This window comes from Cervus elaphus, chromosome 18 (assembly GCF_910594005.1).
Source record: "Cervus elaphus chromosome 18, mCerEla1.1, whole genome shotgun sequence".
In the NCBI taxonomy this organism is placed as follows: Eukaryota; Metazoa; Chordata; class Mammalia; order Artiodactyla; family Cervidae; genus Cervus; species Cervus elaphus.
The window spans coordinates 66,511,696-66,533,287 of record NC_057832.1 but is presented as its reverse complement, the minus strand read 5'-3'; positions in this window follow the sequence as shown (position 1 = coordinate 66,533,287).

Sequence of the window (21,592 nt, the reverse complement as noted above, 5' to 3'; positions counted from 1 at the left end):
CAGTAAAACAGAAGGATTTAGAGAGTGGAGAAAACAAGAAGATGATGGAAAATACTTCTGGTTCAACTTATACATATAATTTTAAAACTTAAAGAATCTATGTGTCTTGGTGAGACTTTGATTCTTTTTGCAATTCCTTCTATGACCATCTTCAATCCTTTGTTTCTTGCCTGTTTTTATCAAGTTTAATTCCCTTGCCGAAATAAATCTTTATCTCATGTGTGCGGTGACTATTAAATACAACAGTTGATTGCCGCAGTGTGTTCTACTAATGAGCCATAAGAAATTCTCTCTCCTGTCACTTTTATACAGCTGACTTCATTCACACTGCATAAATGAACACCTAAAAACATATCAGTGTCAGTTTTTATTAATATGTAGTGGTTTTCAGATTGCACTTATCACAACCAGAAAATGAATTTGTTGGTGAAAAGTGAAGATTAAAAAATGATGAATTTCTGAGAATTGTATTTCAATTGCACCTTTCAGTGAAGTAAATATTGGAGATAGTATAGTAAAGGGGAAAGAAGACAGAATGAGACAGAGTTGAATTTTACTACCACATTCTTTCAACTACTGGTTATGCGAATTTGATGGAGTTAACCTCCTTGAGCCTCAAATTATCTGTATATAAAATATAATCCCTTTCTTACTAAATCCAGACTATCCAGAGCAATTAAAAAAAAAACATTTTAATACAGTAAAAGGCAAAAATAGCTTGTGGACCATAAAAATAAAGATGTTAAATTTCCAAATCCACAGGGGAAGTGGGTGGTAAAGTGAGTATAGAGGGTAGAAATGCATGGCTTGAATGAGCTCATTACGTGGATAAATGAGGTCTTTGGTCCTCTAACTTGTTTTTCCGTCATCACTGGCTGGTTCTTCCCCATGTCCAAGGCGCTGTCTCTTGGATTCTGGGTCCCTGTTCTCCCTACTTGTCTCTTGTGCTGGTCTGTTTATTTGTATTATACTTTTTCTGAGGGGAGCGCTGGTCATCCTCTTTGAAGAATTAGGTTCCCCTTGACAAGGGGAAGCAGACATCTGAGGATTGGTGTATCCTCCACCTGGCTCTGTTAAAATTGTTTGCTCTCCATCTCTGTTTTAAAATCACTTAACTCCACCCTACCAGGGCTCCTAATAGACCTATAGGCATCTCAAGGGAACTGAGGGCAATTCAGATGTTCCAACTATGGCTTGGCCACTGTGCTCCATCCTCTTAACCAGTATATATTACCCCATTTTGCAGCGGGGCCTCTGTTCAAGTCTCCTCCTGCTATCTTATCTGGAACAAAGTGACTGCTCTGTGCTTTCTGCAATCCTTAATTCTATTAAACACATATCCAAAGATGGCCTCCAGTGAACTACACCTCAGGGTATTCAGTTTGGTTGGCCATAGGACCGATTTACCAGCGGCAGAAGTGACACGACAAGCCTTCTGAGTCTAGCCCAGAAGAAGAATGGCAGCTTCTGCCCTAGTCTATTGGAATGCTTTCTCTAATGCAAGCCACCATGTGAGGAATCTGAATACCCTGAAAATGCCCAGTGAAGAAGCCCTGGCTAGCTATGCTGAGTGGCCACATGGAAAGAAATGCTCAACCAGCTCTAGTTATTCCAGCCATCAGAAATCAGGTACCAGACACATAGTGGAAGATGCTTTTCAAATACCTTAGTCTCAGTTTTATTTGATTGTACCCTCAAGGTAGAACCATCAAGCAGACCATAAACCCAACCAACACCATTTTTATTCAGTGTTGTAAGCTAATATGCTTTGGTGGGGTGGGGTGTTGTTCCCAAGCAACAGTGGATAAGCAGAATACTTCCTCTTATTCAAAACCCAAAGAGGGAAAATTGGGCCACAAGTCTGCTTTTTTTTCAAACTATTATCTATCTCCTTTCTTTTCTTTCTACATTTCTAGGGACTGGAAGTAGGTGAAAGCAGTTATGATCATGATGGTGCTGATGATTAACAACTCTGAGGTTTTTGTTGGTGGTGCCTTATGCTTTATTATGTTTTATTCTTCTTCTTCTCCTATCTAAGCCATATAGTTAACTGATTTCTCACCTCTACACCAAGAGTCTTTAAACTTTTTTGATCTAATACTCTTCCAAATAAAAGTCATGTTGAGAATTCACATGTAAATTATCTATTAAGGAAATGCACTCAAGGGAAAAAATTATTACAGAATGGGTGAAGCAGAACAGAACAGAGAGAGAGGCCAAGCAAAAGTGCAATTTCAGGCCATCTTAGGTACATAGCTTTACTCTGATTCTTAAGAGAAACCCTAAGTGTAAATTGTGCCTCAAGAGTTTGCCTTGGCTTAAGGGAGGGAAACTGAGTTTTTTTTATTCCTATCTTGATTAGTCACTGACTAAGGGTTCCTTGAGGAAATGGGGTGGTGGAAAGATAAACTCCTAGGATTTGTATCTCTGAGCACCAGCAGACAAAGAAGCACCAGAAGCAGCCATCGAAAGAGAACCATTTAAAGAAAATATAGATAGAAGCTGGGGAATCTAAAAACAATAAAAAGAATCTAAGGAAATTTCATTGGCACCAACTGAATGTGCTGTATCCCACAAAAAATGGTATGGTTGGGAAACAAGAAAAGACATAAAAACATTTGGATTTGGAGTATACTTTACACACAATAAAGTTTAAGATATAGTAATGACATTTATGAAATTCACGGAGCTTTGAAAAACTGTTTTTTGAGGTAGAGAAGGGGTAACAAAAAAAGCAAATTCTCATTTTCAATTCACCACACTACTTTAAAAACAATATATCAGACAGAATTGTATAGAAATCAATCCAAAAGAATTTTTTTAGGTACTTCCAAAAAGTCATCTAACAAATAAAAAACTGATATAAGGAAACTAAGACAACTGGGCAGTCAGAAATGATATTATTTTAAAGCTAGACTGGCATACAAGTACTAGATATAATTTTCCAGGAAATCATATAAACTGGATTCAGGAAAGCATAGCAGTTGGTTATTCTCTATAATTATGACTCATAAGCTTACTGTAGACCTTTCTTGATAGTTGTTTTTTTTTTTTCTTTTTTATATTGTAGTGGTTTTTGCCATACATTGACATGAATCAGCCATGGATTTACATGTGTTCCCCATCCTGATTCCCCTTCCCACCTCCCTCTCCATCCCATCCCTCTGGGTCTTCCCAGTGCACCAGCCCTGAGCACTTGTCTCATGCATCCAACCTGGGCTGGTGAGCTGTTTCACCCTTGATAGTATACTTGTTTCAATGCTGTTCTCTCAGAACATCCCACCCTCGCCTTCTCCCACAGAGTCTAAAAGTCTGTTCTGTACATCTGTGTCTCTTTTTCTGTTTTGCATATAGGGTTATCGTTACCATCTTTCTAAATTCCATACATATGCGTTAGTATACTGCATTGGTCTTTATCTTCTGGCTTAAAAAGCACTATCTATGGTAGTACCACCAGAATATCTAGCTGTATGCTCACCAACTAGTTGGAGGAGGAAATGGCAACCCACTCCAATATTCTTGCCTGGAGAATCCCATGGACAGAGGAGCATGGGAGGCTGTGGGGTTGCAAAGAGTCGGACACGACTGAACTAACTTAGCACGCACACACACGCGTGCTCACCAACTACTTACCAATAGGAAATGGCCATTGTCTATTTCAGGATAATGTTTATTTTACTTTTTAGAAGTTAAGTTTGTATAGTATAGTAGTATAAAGGCAACATTTAAATATATAAAACTACTTAAAATAGATAATAGTAAATCAAATAATTATAAAATGAACTGACTTTTTAAAAATACCTTGTCCATCATGACAGCATTATGATATAAAGGACTATTATTTCAAAGCACATAAAAACCTAATGATCTGGTTAGTTGTCAGGGACTGAAAATAATATCAGTTTTTAAGACAGTCACTTTTTTCCAACTTTTTGTCAGATTGGCACTTCTTTATTTCATAATATGTTCATGTGTGCATTCATACAAGAAATAGAAATATCTTTGCCATCAATTTCTTGTTGTCTGTTTGCTGGTCAATGCACGACTTCACTGCATAAATTATTTAAGCAACGTATCCATTTTGAAAGGATTGTATTTGGTTGGAATGAGCAGGTATGCTCTATAAATCCATTTATCAGTACATATTACTGCAGTATGTCACAATATGCTAAGATAATCCATCTGGTGAGGACATCATCACTTATTATCATAGAGTCCCTATGAGGTCCTCTGAGTAGCTCATGAAACATGTCCTCTATCATAAATGACAGAATTAGGGCAGCTTTAAAATCTTTATGCTAAATATTAGTACAGTATTTTAATTATTTTTAGATAAACATTCAATTTAAATATAGGATCTACTATTTTCTTCTCCACAATCGAATCAGATTATTTTGTGCAATTTCTGAGGGGGGATACACACATACACACACACACATATATATATATATACACACACATACATATATATGTGTTTACTTATTTTCTCTCTTCCCAATTTCAGCTAGACCATATCTGTGGGCAAGGATTCTATCAGAGTCTCCACCATATGGAGTAACTCTATGGGCTGGGTTTTTCAGGTCTGGCAAATTGAAACACTAAAGAGTCAGACTTAAACTGAAGAAAGTAGGAAAAACCATGAGGCTATTCAGGTATGACTTAAAGCAAATTCCTTATGATTATACAGTAGAGGTGACAAATAGATTCAAGGGATTAGATCTGGGAGAGAGAGTGCCTGAAGAATTATAGACAGAGGTTTGTAACATTATACAGGAGGCAGTGACCAAAACCATCCTGAAGAAAAAGAAACACAAGAAAGCAAAGTAGTTGTCTAAGGAAGCTTTACAAATAGCTGAGGAAAGAAGAGAAGAGAAAAACTAAGGTAAAAGGTCATATTTTATGTAAAGAAGGACATGATAGCAGCCATCCTGACTGGCGTGTAATGGTACCTCATTGTGGTTTTGATTTGCATTTCTCTGATAATGAGTGATGTTGAGCATCTTTTCATGTGTTTGTTAGCCATCTGTATGTCTTCTTTGGAGAAATGTCTGTTTAGTTCTTTGGCCCATTTTTTGATTGGGTCATTTATTTTTCTGGAATTGAGCTGCAGGAGTTGCTTGTATATTTTTGAGATTAATCCTTTGTCTGTTGCTTCATTTGCTATTATTTTCTCCCAGTCTGAGGGCTGTCTTTTCACCTTGCTTATAGTTTCCTTTGTAGTGCAAAAGCTTTTAAGTTTCATTAGGTCCCATTTGTTTATTTTTGCTTTTATTTCCAATATTCTGGGAGATGGGTCATAGAGGATCTTGCTGTGATTTATGTCGGAGAGTGTTTTGCCTATGTTCTCCTCTAGGAGTTTTATAGTTTCTGGTCTTACATTTAGATCTTTAATCCATTTTGAGTTTATTTTTGTGTATGGTGTTAGAAAGTGTTCTAGTTTCATTCTTTTACAAGTGGTTGACCAGTTTTGGAGAGGGAGGTGGGAGGGGGGATCGGGATGGGGAATACGTGTAAATCTATGGCTGATTCATATCAATGTATGACAAAACCCACTGAAGTGTTGTGAAGTAATTAGCCTCCAACTAATTAAAAAAAAAAAAAAAGAAGGACATGATAAAGGACAGAAATGGTAAGGCCTGAACAGAGGCAGAAAAGACTAAGAAGAGGTGGCAAGAATACACAGAAGAACTACACAAAAAAGGCTTAATGACCCAGATACCTATGATGGTGTGGTCACTCACCTAGAGCCACACATCTTGAAGTGTGAAGTCAAGTGGGACTTAGGAAGCATTACTGCGAACAAATCTAGTGGAGGTGATGGAAAGCCAGCTCAGCTATTTAAAAACTTAAAAGATGATGCTGTTAAAGTGCTAAAAATTTGAAAAACTCAGAAGTGGTCACAGGATTGGAAAAGGTCAGTTTTCATTCCAATCCCAAAGAAAGGCAATGCCAAAGAACATTCAAACTACCATACCATTGTTCTCATGTCACAGGCTACTCAGGTTATGCTCTAAACCCTTCAATCTAGGCCTCACCAGTACCTGAAACTGAGAACTTCCAGATGTACAAGTTGGGATTAGAAAAGGCTAAGGAACCAGAGATCAAATTGCCAACATTTGTTGGATCATAAAGAAAACAAGGAAATTCCAGAAAAACATCAAATAAAAAACATCAAGGCTTCACTGAATACATGAAAGCCTTTGTGTGGATCACAACAAACTGTGGAACATTCTTAAAAAGATGGGAATACCAGACCACCTTATCTGTCTCATGAGAAACCTGTATATGGGTCAAGAAAAACCAGTTAGAACTTTATATGAAACAACTGACTGATTCAAAATAAAGGAGTATGACAAGGCTGTGTATTATCACCCTTTTATTTAACTTGTATAGTTAAAGTATATCATTATAGCTAAAATATATAGAGTATATCATGCAAAATGTTGAGCTGCATGAATCACAAGATGGAATCAAGAATATTGGGAGAAATATCAACCATCTCAGACATGCAAATGATACCACTCTAAAGGCAGAAAGTGAGGAGGAACTACAGAGCCTCTTGAGGAGGGTCAAAGAGGAGAGTGAAAAAGCTGGTTTAAAATTCAACATTAAAAATACTAAGATCACAGCATCCTCTCCCATCACTCCATGGCAGATAGAAGGGGGAAAAGTGGAGGCAGTGACAGATTTTATTTTCTTGGGCTCCAAAATCACTGTGGATGGTGACTACAGCCATGAAATTAAAAGACACTTGCTCCTTGGAAGGAAAGCTCTGAAAAACTGAGACAGCATATTAAAAAGCCAAGACATCATTTTGCTGACAGTGGTCCATATAGTCAAACCTATGGTTTTTCTAGTAGCCATGTATGGATATGAGAGTCGGCCCATTAAGAAGGCTGAAGAACTTATGCTGAAGAACCAAAGAACTTATGCTTTTGAATTGTGGTAATGAGAAGACTCTTGAGAGTCCCTTGGACAGCAAGGAGGTCAAATCAGTCAGTTCTAAAGGAAATCAACCATGAATACTCATTGAAAAGACTGATGCTGAAGCTGAAGTTCCAGTAATTTAGCCACCTGATTTGAAGTGCCAACTCACTGGAAAAGATACTGATGCTGGGAAAGATTGAAGGTAATTGAAGAAGAGGGCAGCAGAGAATGAGATGGTTAAATAGCATAATTAATTCAATGGACATGCATTTGAGAAAACCCTGGTAGATAGTGACAGACAGGGAAGCTGGGCATGCCGCAGTCCATGGGGTCGCAAAAGTGTTGGACACAACTTAGCAACTGAACAACAACAAAACACTTAAAGAGATAAAATAATTATTCAAATCCTCTCTCTACAGTTTCTCCCTTTATGGCATTTTTTTCTTTTTTGGCTAAAAATTTAGTAAATACATTCATCCTCATTTGTATTTACTTAAACACCCTTTAAGATTAAAAGCCTGCAATATAACATGATTTAAGGAAGGCTTTTCATTCTTTCCTGCATAATAAATACCTGGAGAAATCTTAAAGATTCTGATACCTGGGTTCTTTCTATTCCAGAGATTTGGATGTCATTTGTTCATGGTACAACCTATGCATCAGGATTTATTCCAAGCACTCAAGGTGATTCCACATATGCAGTTAAGGTAAAAAAAACCTCTGGCTTAAAGGCCAAAGTTAAAATACTTCAGTTTAATGTGTGCAAAACTACTATTCTTTTTATAATAGGTTATTACCACAAAACACAATGCATGATAACATGGTCATTTCTTGCTACAGTTTACTCTGTCTCCCCCAAATATTCAGCTTGTGAAAAATGGGGCCCGGTCGTATCATTTTTTCAAAACTTTGAAAAGGGAAAGTACTTAGATTCAAAGTGGAACCCCTACTACCTCCCTTGTTTCAAAGAGAGAAAGTGTTTTCCCTAGTGCCTACTATTTTCCCTGTTAATCTCCTTCAGCCATTCACAATCTAAAGACTGTTGTAACAAACAAATAGCATGTCACAGACAAAGCACCTAACAGCTCAACAACTCTTATGATCTCCAGGGGTCATATTAGTGGGTGACTTTTTTAATGTGTGCGTGATAAAATTTGCCACTTTAACCATTTTTAAGCATACATTTCAAGTGGCATTGATGATACAATATTGCATGATCATGATTGCTATCTATTTCCAGAGCTTTTTTATAACCTCAAATAAAAAATCTATAACCATTTATCAAAAACTAACCATTTCCCTTTCCCTAGCCTCTAGTAACCTTTAAAGTTTTTTTGTCTCTGTGAATTTTCCCATTTTAGATATTCCATATAAGAGGAATTATAGGTTTGTTCTTTTGTGTGAGTGTTTCTTAGCACTGTGCTAGCTGGAATTTTTAGTTTTCTGGGGTGATGATTTTTCTTTGCCTGATTGTTACAAGCCCCATCAGCCCCTTTTGTTCTTATTCTCAACAAATGTTCTTTTTCCATGTAATTCTGAATTCAACACTTCAGTATTATGTAAAGCATTATATACTATAAAATACACATATGCATGCATGCATTAATATAAGTAGAATTCTTCCACAATCTATTTGAAAATATTGCTATATTATCCTATTCATTATAAAGTGAATTTATAAAATTATAAGGTGAATTAACTAAGAGAAAAAAGTTTTTTGCTTACAATAATAATTAAGGAAATAGCACATTCTGCTTAATTTGCATATCTTACTGGTAGCTGAAACATGCCAATTGAGCGATTATCTTAATTAATAGTTGTTCGCTGAAGTACAGTGTTACATTTCATAAAGAATTAAGACAGACCACTGACTGCTTAATTCTTTTTAGTCTTGACACATTACAAATCATACTAAACTACATTAAGATAATTACAAAATTGTATTCACACACACATACATAAATCTGCTCATTTATAAACAGAAAAGTAGAACAGGTCTCAGGTTTTCAGTGAGTGGAGAACAAAAATTTTTTTAAATATAAAAAAAAGTGATTATGTTTTTTCAAACAGCAAACAGAAATTTTTCTTTTCATTTTAGTAGTTTTAGTGAAAAATTCCAGAGTAGACAAATCAATTTATTTGTCTATTCTAGAAAATACTGAACAACTTCTTTGCTAAATGAAAAGTAAAAATGAAATTACTGTCTGCTTTCCTTAAAAATGTTTGACTATAAATTAGAAAATCAGAACAGTGCTTGGTGCTCAGAGTATATTAAAAAAAATATATAATCTACTTTTCCTGAAGATCATAGCCTATTATAAGACAAAGACCAGATAAAACAGCCCTTTCATAGGTAGTTATTAGTTGCCTATGGCTATTTTTCTCACCAAGTGGTCAGTTGTTAACATGGGTACTCTGATTTTTGTAGGAGTTTGATTGATAATTTGTTCTGGCTCTTTCTGATTAAGAATCTCCATGATCAAAGAAACAGAAAACACGATTTCTCAAGAGTGGTGGGAGTGTGGTGGGTACGACTCATCAGAAAATTGTGTATCCATAATCTTGTCAACTTGCTGCTCCTGTCTACATCATGGTGATGAAGATGAGGATGGGGGCTCTGAGAGGGTGGCATAACTCTATTTTCTTTGTGTAGGTACCACTATACTCAATGTTATCTTCTTTTTAAGATGAAGAAGTTGAGCCTCAGAGACATTTAGTGACTTGTCCAAGATCACAAGTATTATTTCTAGGAATTCATTCAACTGGAGGACAGGTGGTTTCTTCCAGACATCAGGATATGCTGATGGCAATGGTTATTAAAATGATGGGGTTAATGGTTAGTAATCTTTTCTGCCATAACTTTTCCACTTCAAAAGATAGTATACTTTTGTGCAACAAAGATCAGTTTAAATACATAAACGGAGTAGCAAACCCTTTGCTGTTGTTTTTCTCTAAGTGTGAAAGCAACCTATGAACATAAGTTACACTGCATTCTTAAAAATCAAAATTAGTTTACCATTAATCTCTGACAGGATAGATCTTAATTTTCACACTCAAAAATACATTTTCTAAGCCTCTGAGTTACATAGTATAGAAAACTGCCTTTCAAAATATTTCTATATTATATAATATCTTCATATAAAATACATAATATCAGGTTTCCCTCCCCACTGCATCCCTCCTTTCCAAGTAAAATATAAATATATCTTCTTTACTGCTATGCTAACCCAGTCTTAGCTCCAACCTTAAAGTTCTGGTTTTCATGCACTAAATAGGTTGACCATTTGTTTGTCTTTTATTAACTCCTCTCTAAAGTTGCCAGGATTATGAATGCCAGCTTCATAGCAAACATTCTTTCCCTTATCCCAGCTATGACTCCTAATGCACTCTAACGGCAGTCAAGTAGGAAGACCTTAGAGAAATGATGATGGGGATGAAGGGATCTGATCAGGGCTACAGTCAGTGGTGACACAGAGAAAAGACGCCCAGAGTGTAACTAAGATCTCAAAACATCACTGTGGAATTCTCTGCACTATGATACTGTGTGTTTTTGGAAGGAGTACTTAATACACACCGAGGAAACCAGATCTGAAAGAGATACGTGCACCCCAATGTTCATCGCAGCACTGTTTATAATAGCCAGGACATGGAAGCAACCTAGATGCCCATCAGCAGACGAATGGATAAGGAAGCTGTGGTACATATACACCATGGAATATTACTCAGCCATTAAAAAGAATTCATTTGAATCAGTTCTAATGAGATGGATGAAACTGGAGCCCATTATATAGAGTGAAGTAAGCCAGAAAGATAAAGACCATTACAGCATACTAACACATATATATGGAATTTAGAAAGATGGTAATGATAACCCTATATGCAAAGCAGAAAAAGAGACACAGATGTACAGAACAGACTTTTAGACTCTGTGGGAGAAGGCGAGGGTGGGATGTTTCGAGAGAACAGCATCGAAACATGTATATTATCAAGGGTGAAACAGATCACCAGCCCAGGTTGGATGCATGAGACAAGTGCTCGGGCCTGGTGCACTGGGAAGACCCCAGAGGGATTGGGTAGAGAGGGAGGTGGGAGGGGGGATTGGGATGGGGAATACATGTAAATCCATGGCTGATTCATGTCAATGTATGACAAAACCCACTACAATATTGTAAAGTAATTAGCCTCCAACTAATAAAAATAAATGAAAAAATAATAATAATTAAAAAAATAAAAAATAAAAGCTGCCTGGGTCTTAGAGTCTTAGGGTGGAGGATGAGAGGAAGAGATACTCTCAATAAAGTGTGCTCTTAACTGAATTCTTAGGGAGATAAAGTTATGTAAACAGGCCAAAGATGGTCCCTGTTTAATGGTCTCAACGGCCCCTGTGTTACTTACTTCTTCACAGCAGGTTAGAAATATCAATCTAAAGTCCACTGGTGCCAAACTTAAATTCTTACAACCCAATGGCTTCAAACATAGTCCAAATAAACAAAGTTTTGCCATTTAGATCCTATCTAGTTCTCATACCCTGTGAAACTGCTCCCAAATCTGCTACCTCTAACTAAGATAAAAGCTGTAACTATAAAGACCCCAAACTGTTGCTGCCCTTTGGGGCTTTCTGCCCAAAAGCTCCCACCTTGCCTCACTGTCTCTGAAAGGTCTCTTGTCAGTAGAGACTTGCCCTCTCTTTTAATCATGTCTAAATACTGTCCAATAAATCTTGTATATTACCACGTCTTATGGTCCTGTCTTTGTTATGATCAACTTTGAAATCCTCAAACTTACCACAGATAACTCATATAACCTGAAGTACTTTGGGCTTCTCTCAGTTCAGTTCAGTGGCTCAGTCATGTCCGACTCTTTGCAACCCTATGAATCGCAGCATGCCAGGCCTCTCTGTCCATCACCAACTCCTGGAGTTTACTCAAACTCATGTCCATCGAGTTGGTGATGCCATCCAGCCATCTCATCCTCGGTTGTCCTCTTCTCCTCCTGCCCCCAATCCCACCCAGCATCAGCGTCTTTTCCAATGAGTCAACTCTTCACATGAGGTGGCCAAAGTATTGGAGTTTCAGCTTCTCTAGTGGGGAGAAAAATAAGATCAGATTTACATTCCTTGGGTACATAACAGAAAAGAACCAAACTCCATTAATAGAGATTTTCGTCTTCTCTATCTCTCCTCCATGTGTCCATTAGCCCTTTCACCAAACAAACGCTGAACAAAGATTTAAAGTACTGTATGTTGCTTTGAGACAGTACCAAAGTATTAGCAATTTAGTAGCTTGGAGTGCTCCTGTGATAAGAGAACACCACAGTGCATTTTCCTGACAGAAAACAAGAGGGCAGTGGGTGAACTGGAGTGCTCACAAGAGACTGAAGACGTACGGCAGCCATCGGCACATCAGTGGCACTAATTCAGTGACGAAAGTCAGGAAGGACTTCTGTGCTGTTGTTTTATGCCCTGAGTTTCTTTGAGATTCTCCTGGAATATCTGTCACCATGTTTCTCCTGCATGGTATTGGTTATGTCAGCTGTAACAGTGTTGTGGTGAGAATTCCACAGAGTACACCTCTAATTTTGTCTAGGGAGATGAATTATGTGCTGTTATTTGCAACAAGGAATAACAGCAGGCAGGCTATTCTTTCTCTGACATGAATGAAGCTTTTCTTTCAAAACACTCTTGAACCAAGACTTAAAAACCATCTTTTGAAAGGGTGAGGTCTATTTATTTTGGGATTAAAGAATTCAGGTTAAAAGAGGAAATAAATAGTCTCATTTAGAATAAAGCACAACACCTCATATGATAAAAGGAAATGATGCCATGGAAGACACTTTTGAAAACTTCTCAGAAAAGTTTGGCAGGAAATTAAAGGCTTCATTGAAGCTCATTTATCATGCATTCACCTTTAGCTCATGACACATTCCCAGTAATGGTGACATTTGCAAACTAATTTAATTGCATGTTCTTTATTTAGGAGTGATACTATAGGACATATTTTCTAAATAACTATAATATCATGCTGGTCATTATATTTAGTTACTTTTTTAATCCAGCTTTGAAATATATATAATTATGGTTGATACCACATGAAAGGAAACTAATTAACTGGTCAGCATTCAAAAGCTACTTTTAAAACTAAAGAGGAAAAACCATTTAAAGGTATCTTATAAATGGTTGAATGAGGTCTCAGGAATTGAATTCCAGAGCCTAAACAGAGCAGATGAGATAGTGAAAAAAATTGCTTTCCTCACCAAGAGTTGAGATGCTTAAACTTTTTCCTGGGGCACTACCTGCATGGCTCCACAGCTCTAGATGCCACGTTAGGCCCTAGTGGGTAGTTTCAGGGACTAGAGCAGTGAAATGCTGTCTACAGTAAACATGTGTGGACAGAAGATCCAGAACTTCCAGTAATGGCTAGAATGGAGGAAGGATACTACAGCTTACCTGGGATAAAATATACAAAACAACCTTGAAAATAAGCTGTATCCAGGCGAAACCCATCCTCCTGACTGAGGAACCGGGAAAACCCTCTGAGCTGGAAAGTGTGGTAGAAATTTGTGCTGTTTCTAACAGTCTATATGTCTTTCTCTCTATATTCTCTATTGTTTCTGCCTCAAGGTCATGGATCTACATGGTTTCAGAGGTGGTAGCTTTGGAACCTGAAATTCAAAAGAAAAATCATTTTTCTGCAGAGAAGAAATATGGAAAAAAGTCCTTCTGTTGCAAATACTTCTAGAAGAAATATTTGTTTGTTATTTTTTTCACCTTTTCTTTCAACACTTAGCCAAGGATGAGTTCATTCAGCAGGTGGGACTATGCAACCGTATGGGAGACTAAAATGCTAAAGAACATGGACTTGTCAGAGAAACTGAGAAAAACACCACTGGGAGCCTATAAGTGTAAAGAAAATGCTTGAGACGCAAGGTATAGAGAAGAGTCCCCTAATTCTGAGTATGAACCTATATGTCTCAGGCCTACCTCCAAATAATGTACACATGTAATGCACCCTGGAAGTAGAATGAAGGCTTTGAGACTTGAACTACAATACCAATCACCACCTAAGTCACAGACTAATACCTTAGAAAAGCATTCCAACACAAAACCAAACAGAACAACAAAAGTTTTTTAAAATATAACTGCAGTCTGCTGCTGTTGTTCAGTCATTAGTTTGCATCCAACTATTTTTGACCCCATGGACTTCAGCATGCCAAGTTCCTCTGTCCTCTACTATCTCCCTGAGTTAGCTCAAATTCAGGTCCATTGAATTAGTGATGCTATCTAACCATCTCATCTTCTGCTGCCCCTTTCTTCTTTTGCCTTCAATCTTTCCCAGCATCAAGGTCTTTTCCAATGAGTCTCCTGCTTGATCACATCCAATTTACCTTGATTCATGGACTTAGCATTCTAGGGTCCTATGCAATACTGTTCTTTACAGCATTGGACTTGACTTTTACCACCAGGCATATTCACCACTGAACATCATTTCTGCTTTGGCCGATCTGCTTCATTTTTTCTGGAGCTATTAGTAATCACCTTCTATTCTTCCGCAGTAGCATACTGGATACTTTCCAATCTGGAGGGCTCATCTGATGTCATATCTTTTTGCCTTTTCATACTGTTCAAGGGTTTCTCCAGGCAAGAATGCTACAGTGGGTTGCCATTTCCTCCTCTAGTGGACCATGTTTTGTCAGAACTCTTCACTATCACCTGTCTATCTTGGGTGACCCTGCATGGCATGGCTCATAGCTTCATTGAGCTATGCAAGTCTCTTCACCATGACAAGGATTTGTTCCATAAAGGGGAAATATAACTGTTATTGTAACCTAAATAAGATGCCAGTGAATCTGTAGCCTAAACCAAAAACACTTATTGTCTGCTAAAATAACAACAAAGGGCTAAAGAGTAGGTGCAAGTAGAATTTTCATACACTGCCAATGGGGACATATTCTTGAAAATAATTTGACAGTTAATTATAAATTTAAACATGTTCTCACTGTATAATCCAGCAATCCCCATCCTAAGGATTTACCCACATAAGATATAATCTTTATTCACATAAAATCCTGCAAGCTAGTATTTCAGGAGTTTTATTCAAAATCATCAAAAACTGGAAACAAGCTAAATGCTCCTCAACTAGAGGATGGAGAAACATGTGCTGGCATAACCATGCAATGAAATATTACTTAACAATGAAAAGGAACAAACTACTTATATATAGAAGGATAAATCTCAAATGTCTTATGCTATATAAAATAAATCAAACTCAAAACCCTACATATTGTATAAACCCATATATATGATGGTTTGGAAAAGACAATACTGTAGAAATGGAAACTACATCAGTATTTACTAAGCATTAAAGGGAAGGGAAACAGAGGGACACAGAGAAGTCTGACTACTTTGGATGCACCCTCCTCGAGGGCTCTATAAGCATGATGAGGTATGGAAGAAGTGGGTGCATGCAGGCCAGAGGGCCTACTGCTGGTTGTTTTGGAACACCTGGGGCTTTCCTGGTGACCTGAGGGCACCATTGACACCTCTCCAGAAGGTGACTTAGAAACACTCACAGAGTCAGCCTAGGATGTCCTTGGCCAAGAGTACCATGGGCCCTCTAGCTCTAATCAATCTGGGTCCAGGGGGACCCAGAAACAACTTACACCACCCCACCCTCATGGAAGATCCACCTCTACCCAGGTTGTTCTCACATCCTCTTCTAACAAGAAAAGGCTGATCAAGGCTGGTGGGTTGGCCTTGATCACACACACACATACACTACATATACACATACGCTACACATACACATACACATACGCTACACATACACATACACGCATACACATATACACATACACTGTTCTAGACAAGAGGGCTGATATCTTGTTATCAGCACTCCTTCCTAGTTTTTCCATTTATGCTACTAAAATAAACAAGACTTGGTCACAGAAAGGGGGGTAGCATGACTCCCTTTTGCATAAAAGACTTTTTCGAAGGTGATCTAAGTGTTGGGGCTTCACTTGTAGTTCAGTCCATAAAGAATCCGCCTGCAGTGCAGGAGACCTGGGTTCAATCCCTGGGTTGGTAAGATCCCCTGGAGAAGGAAATGGCAACCCACTCCAGTATCCTTGCCTGGAAAATCTCATGGACAGAGGAGCCTTAGTATTCTTTCTTATTTATGATGCTGATTACATGGCTATTTATTTGTGAAAACTAGTACACCATAAAAGTGTACCATAAAGTACACCATAAAAACACCAAAATTATGTGAATTTTACTTCACATAAAAAATAAATTTAAAATAGCCTAATATATGTTAAACCTAGCACTCTGTATTTAAAAAATAAAATTAAAGATAAGCTGAAATGTTCAAATACTATCTCTGAATGCCACAGTAAATTGATTGTTCACGGCCAAGTTGATTTGCCTACTAAGCTAGAAACCCTAATTTACTGGCTGATACAGTGAGATCATTAAGAGAAATTAAACAACAAAGCAAATCTTGTTATTTAAGTTGGTTGAGAAGCTTACAGCATCAAACCATTGTTGGCTTTGCATCAGTAATTTAGGGTGCAGGGATAGTACCATCGCTTTACTATATGCAAAGCACTGATATTTGAGAACCTAAGTAATTTGGTCCTTCTAAATTAGATTTTCCAAAAAGTAATATCATATCTTCATTTCACTTTATATACTTCACTCTTACAGAAGACCAAATAAATGAGCTAAAGAACACTAGAATTGGTTAAAAGCTTTTCTTGATGACATTCCCCAGAACAGTTTTGGAATCCTAGGTAGTAGATGTTAGGTGACAGAGCTCCCGCTGACCCCACGCTTAACCTCCTGAACTGCAGGAAGAATTCCCCAGCTGCAGGAAGTCTAGGCAGTCTCTCAGCTTAGAATTTCCTTTTGTTGAAGAGAGCTGCCTTGCCTAAGGTCATAACCACTCCTCAAGATCAGGCCACATCCAATGCTTGGCCAATGAAGCAGTATAAAGGTCTGGCCCCCTGCTTATGTTAGAACAACTGTGGGAGGCTCTCTGAGCTGTAGACCATGGCTTGGTACCAGCAGACACTTCTGTCACAGAGGCATCAGAGTTGAACTTCCTTTTACTTCTTTTCTGTATCTTTCAATGTCCCTGGATGTAGATTTCAAAACTAGTCACTAACATCTTTCCTGTGCAAATCTCCACATCAGTTTCTGTTTTGCCAGAACCCTGACCTATAAAACTCGGTGCCAGAAAGGGTTCAAGGAAAACAGACACTGGAAGGAGATACGGGAGCTAAATGGCCTTCCAAGTAACTAGCAGTGAAGAATCGTTATTGATGGTGTGTGGAACACTAGTAGTTCCCGGTATGCTGTGGGGGTGTGGTTGTTAAAACTTTCACAGGTGGGAGTAAATTCACTGGAAGGTGCAACGTTTCAGGCTGAGGTAGTAATTTCAAGGATTATAGAATTAAATGACTTATTCAATGTGCTGGAGAAAAACAATGCAGAACTGGGGTTGATTAATCACCAATTAAACATTAAGTGTGGAAACCTTGGCAGCTTATAAAGAGACTCGCATTCCACATAGAGATGAAGAGCTGGTGAAGCTGAGGATGAGGTCATATCTTAACATTTGTAGGTATAAAGGCTTGATAGCAGGTTGGATTTTCAATTTTGAAAGATCTTCTATGTCAAAGTGACAGCCTTGATTAGGAACGAGTAAGATCCTGAGACTTGGGATACAGATGTTTGTGTTGACGCATTTAAAAACTTAGATTCAAATGCACGTTTTGACCTTCAGAAATATTTCACTTCCCAAATATAAAACAAACAAAATTCCCTTGTAAGAAAACGCAGACTTCATCAGATTTTATTGTCAATGGTCACCAATATGTCCCAATATAAGCCTGTCCAAAAAAGTGCCAGGTCTAGTAAAACAGAAAGAGACCAGCCTCAAAGAAGCTACAGAAGTTAAGCAATATGTATCAGTAGGAGTCCACAGAAGATGCATGGCAATGAGTGCAGAACCAAAGACAGACAAAACATTAAGCTTGGATTAAAAAACAATTTAGACTTGGGTACTCTTCTATTTTACAAAATTTCACACCCTAGTTAGGATCTGAAAACAACAACTGCACACTATTAGGATGGCTCTTAGAGGCATCACAAAGTGATGGCTCATCCTCCATCTTCCGTGAAACAGAAGTGCTTGAAAGAGGGAACAAAAAGGTTCAGAGGTGAGGGCTTGCTAGCGGGATATGCTGTATGAGGCACCAGATGATAATGCTACATGTGAGATCCCATAGGACACTCAATGTACCAGTGATATGGTATACCCACTGATGAGAATGGCTTCAACATCCTGGAGAAGCTCAGCGGAGTCTCTCTCTTGTAGGGCAGAATAGATGGTTGAAATGTTCTTTTTTTTTTGGCCACACCACCTACCATGTAGGATCTTAGTTCCAAGACCATGTAACAAATATCCCAGATCTCCTGTAGTAGAAGTGCAGAGACTTAACTACTGAACTTCCAGGGAAGTCCTTGAAATGCTCCTATAAAACTGTGCTCCTTGATAGCAATAGGGATTATAGAATCCCAAAATAATAGAGATGAACTATCAATAGTTAACTATTGGAAGGAAGGTGTACACAATTATTGCAATAAACAGCATGGTGCGGCAACCAGGGAACCCTGATCTGCAAAAAAGTATGGAGTTCTTAGGAGCAAGATAAATGAGTAGACAATAGAGGCTGTTTACCATCTGTAATAACATAATGAACCAAAAAACTCAGGAATGGACGATCTGGAACATAAGAGCAGCCATCTCAATAAAATGTCACAGTACATTGTTCAGTTTTAGGAGCTGAGCCAAATCTCTGACCTGGAAACCAGTGGCCTAAAGAAAAGCCAGGCCCTGAAGAGGAAGGACCCTGCAACCCTGCAGCAAGTGTCTGTGTAATAACTTCCCCAGATTTTCCGAAAATGACCTACAGACAGAGCAAGCTTCATGGGGCTGTGATCTTCCTCTTTGCTCAAAAGGGCCTTGTCCCTGGCTCAGTGCTCTGATGTTACCATCCAGAAATTCTTAAAAATTCTGTCATTGAACCTGTGCTTTGCAAGTGAAGTTTGATATAACAAAGGACCCTGTATGTGGGCAGACTGGATATGCACAATCTGTGTGCCCTTCTATTCCTGCTATTCCATTTGTGTAGTGTTGTAATGCCCCATGACAAGAGAAGTCTAGCAAATCCCACTGATAATTCAGTGAGATTCAGGGTGAGTACAATCATGTTGCACTTATGACTAGGTAATGAGAGTCCCTAAAAGACCACACTTTTAAACTCAACCAGAACTTGCTCTGACCTCAGAAAGAAGGCGGTAATATTCTGAAGCAACACAAGTGACAAGGGAACTCAATCACATCCTTTCTTCCTCTTGTTACTTGCCTATATTTGTCAACTACTAATGCTGAAAATGACTTAGAAAGATAGAGCAACATAAGTTCCTTTTCCTTCAGTCCTTCCTTACTGATCAGTAAATTGAAGAGAGAGTGTTGGTAGAATGTATGAATATCAAGAAGTGAAAAAAAAAGTTGAATTAGTTTTGTGGAGCATTTCTGCTATTCTGGTAAGAATAAAATGCATATGCATGTGTGAATTACAAAATGCTAATTATTCCATTTTGATGATTCTGCATATGAGTAAATGCTCTTTAAAACCAGCATTGCATGATATAAAGATGAACAGCAAAATGTATGCTAACAATTATGTCATTTTTTTTACTTTAGAATATTAAATAACAAATTAAAAATGCTGTGATGAATTCAAAGGAAACCTCCCACCATGATGAGAGGACACTACTTGCTAAGTCTCTTTAAATACTTTCTTTTGTTGTCATTGTTCAATCTGTAACTTGTGTCCAACTCCATGAACTGCAGCATGCCAGGCTCCTCTGTCTATCACTATCTACCAGAGGTTTTCAAATTCATGTCTATTGAGGCAGTGATGCTATCTAACAAGCACATCCTCTGCCAGCCCCTTCTCCTCTGCCTTCAACATTCCCAAGTATCAGGTGCTTTCCAATGAGGAGGCTTTTCACATCAGATGACCAAATGATTGGAGCTTTAGCTTCAGCAACAGTCCTTCCAACAAATATTCAGGGTTGATTTCCTTTAGGATTGTCTGGTTTGATCTCCTTGCATTCCAAAGAACTTTCAAGGGTCTTTTCCAGCACCACAACTTGGAAGCATCAATTCTTCAGTGCTCAGTCACATCAATTCTTTAGCATTCAGATTCAACATCAATTTTTCAGCATAAACCAGAGTTTGTGGTCCAACACTCACATCTGTACAAGACTATTGGAAAAACCATAGATTTGGCTATAAGGACTTCTGTCGGACAAGTCATGTCTCTGCTTTTTAATACACTGTCTAGGTTGGTCATAGCTTTCCTTCCAAGGAGCAAGTGTCTTTTAATTCCATGGCTGCAGTTACCATCCACAATGATTTTGAAGCCCAAGAAAATAAAATCTGTCAATGTTTCCACTTTTTTCCTCTTCTATTTGCCATGAAGTGACAGAACCAGATGCCATGATATTAGTTTTCTGAATGTTGAGTCTCAAGCCAGCTTTTTTCACTCTCCTCTTTCAACTTCATCAAGAGCTCTTTAGTTTCTCTTCACTTTCTGCCATTAGAGTAGTATCATCTGCATATCTGAGGTTGTTATTTCTCCTGGAAATATTGATTCCAGCTTGTGATTCATCCAGCCTAGCTTTTCCCATGATGTGTTCTGCATATAAATTAAATAAGCAGGGTGACAATACACAGCCTTGCCATAATCCTTTCCCAATTTTGAACCAGTCTGTTGTCCTATGTCCAGTTCTGTTACTTCTTGACCCACATACAGGTTTCTCAGGAGGCAGTTAAGTGGTCTAGTAGTCACATCTCTTGAAGAATTTTTCACAGTTTGTTGTGATCCACACAGCCAAAGAGTTCAGTGTAGTCAATGAAGCAGAAGTAGATGTTTTTCTAGAACTCCCTTGCTTTTTCTATGATCCTATGAATGTTGACTAATTTGATCTCTGGTTCCTCTGCCTCTTTGAAACTCAGCTTGTACATCTGGAAGTTCTTAGTACATGCACTAATGAAGCCTAGCTTGAAGGATTTTAGCATAACCTTGCTAGTATGTGAAATGAGTGCAACTTTATGATAGTTTGAACATTCTTTGACACTGCCCTTCTTTGGGATTGGAATGAAAACTGACCTCCAATACTGTGGTCACTACTGAGTTTTCCAAATTTGCTGACATATTGAGTGCAGTACTTTAACAGCATCATCTTTTATTTCAAATACTAGAGCTGGCATGTTTCTCATTTGGAGAAGAATTACAATATACACCCACAGGGTTCAGGACATAGGGTCTCTCACAGTAGAGGAGGACAAACTTTTTTAAAAAACAGCTTTTGGGGAGCTATCTGACCTTGAGAAAGTAGAGCACTTAACCATGGGACATCAAGTGATCATGTAGCCCAAACTGCTTGTCAAGAGCTGTATTATGTCAGACACACCAAGTTACAAGTTCAGTAGAAATAATGGATCAGGCATGAACAGGGTCACCAAGAGGGGCAAGTACAAGTAAGTGAGGTAATTAAGAGATGCAGAGCCTCCAGTCTTAAAGCCAGTAA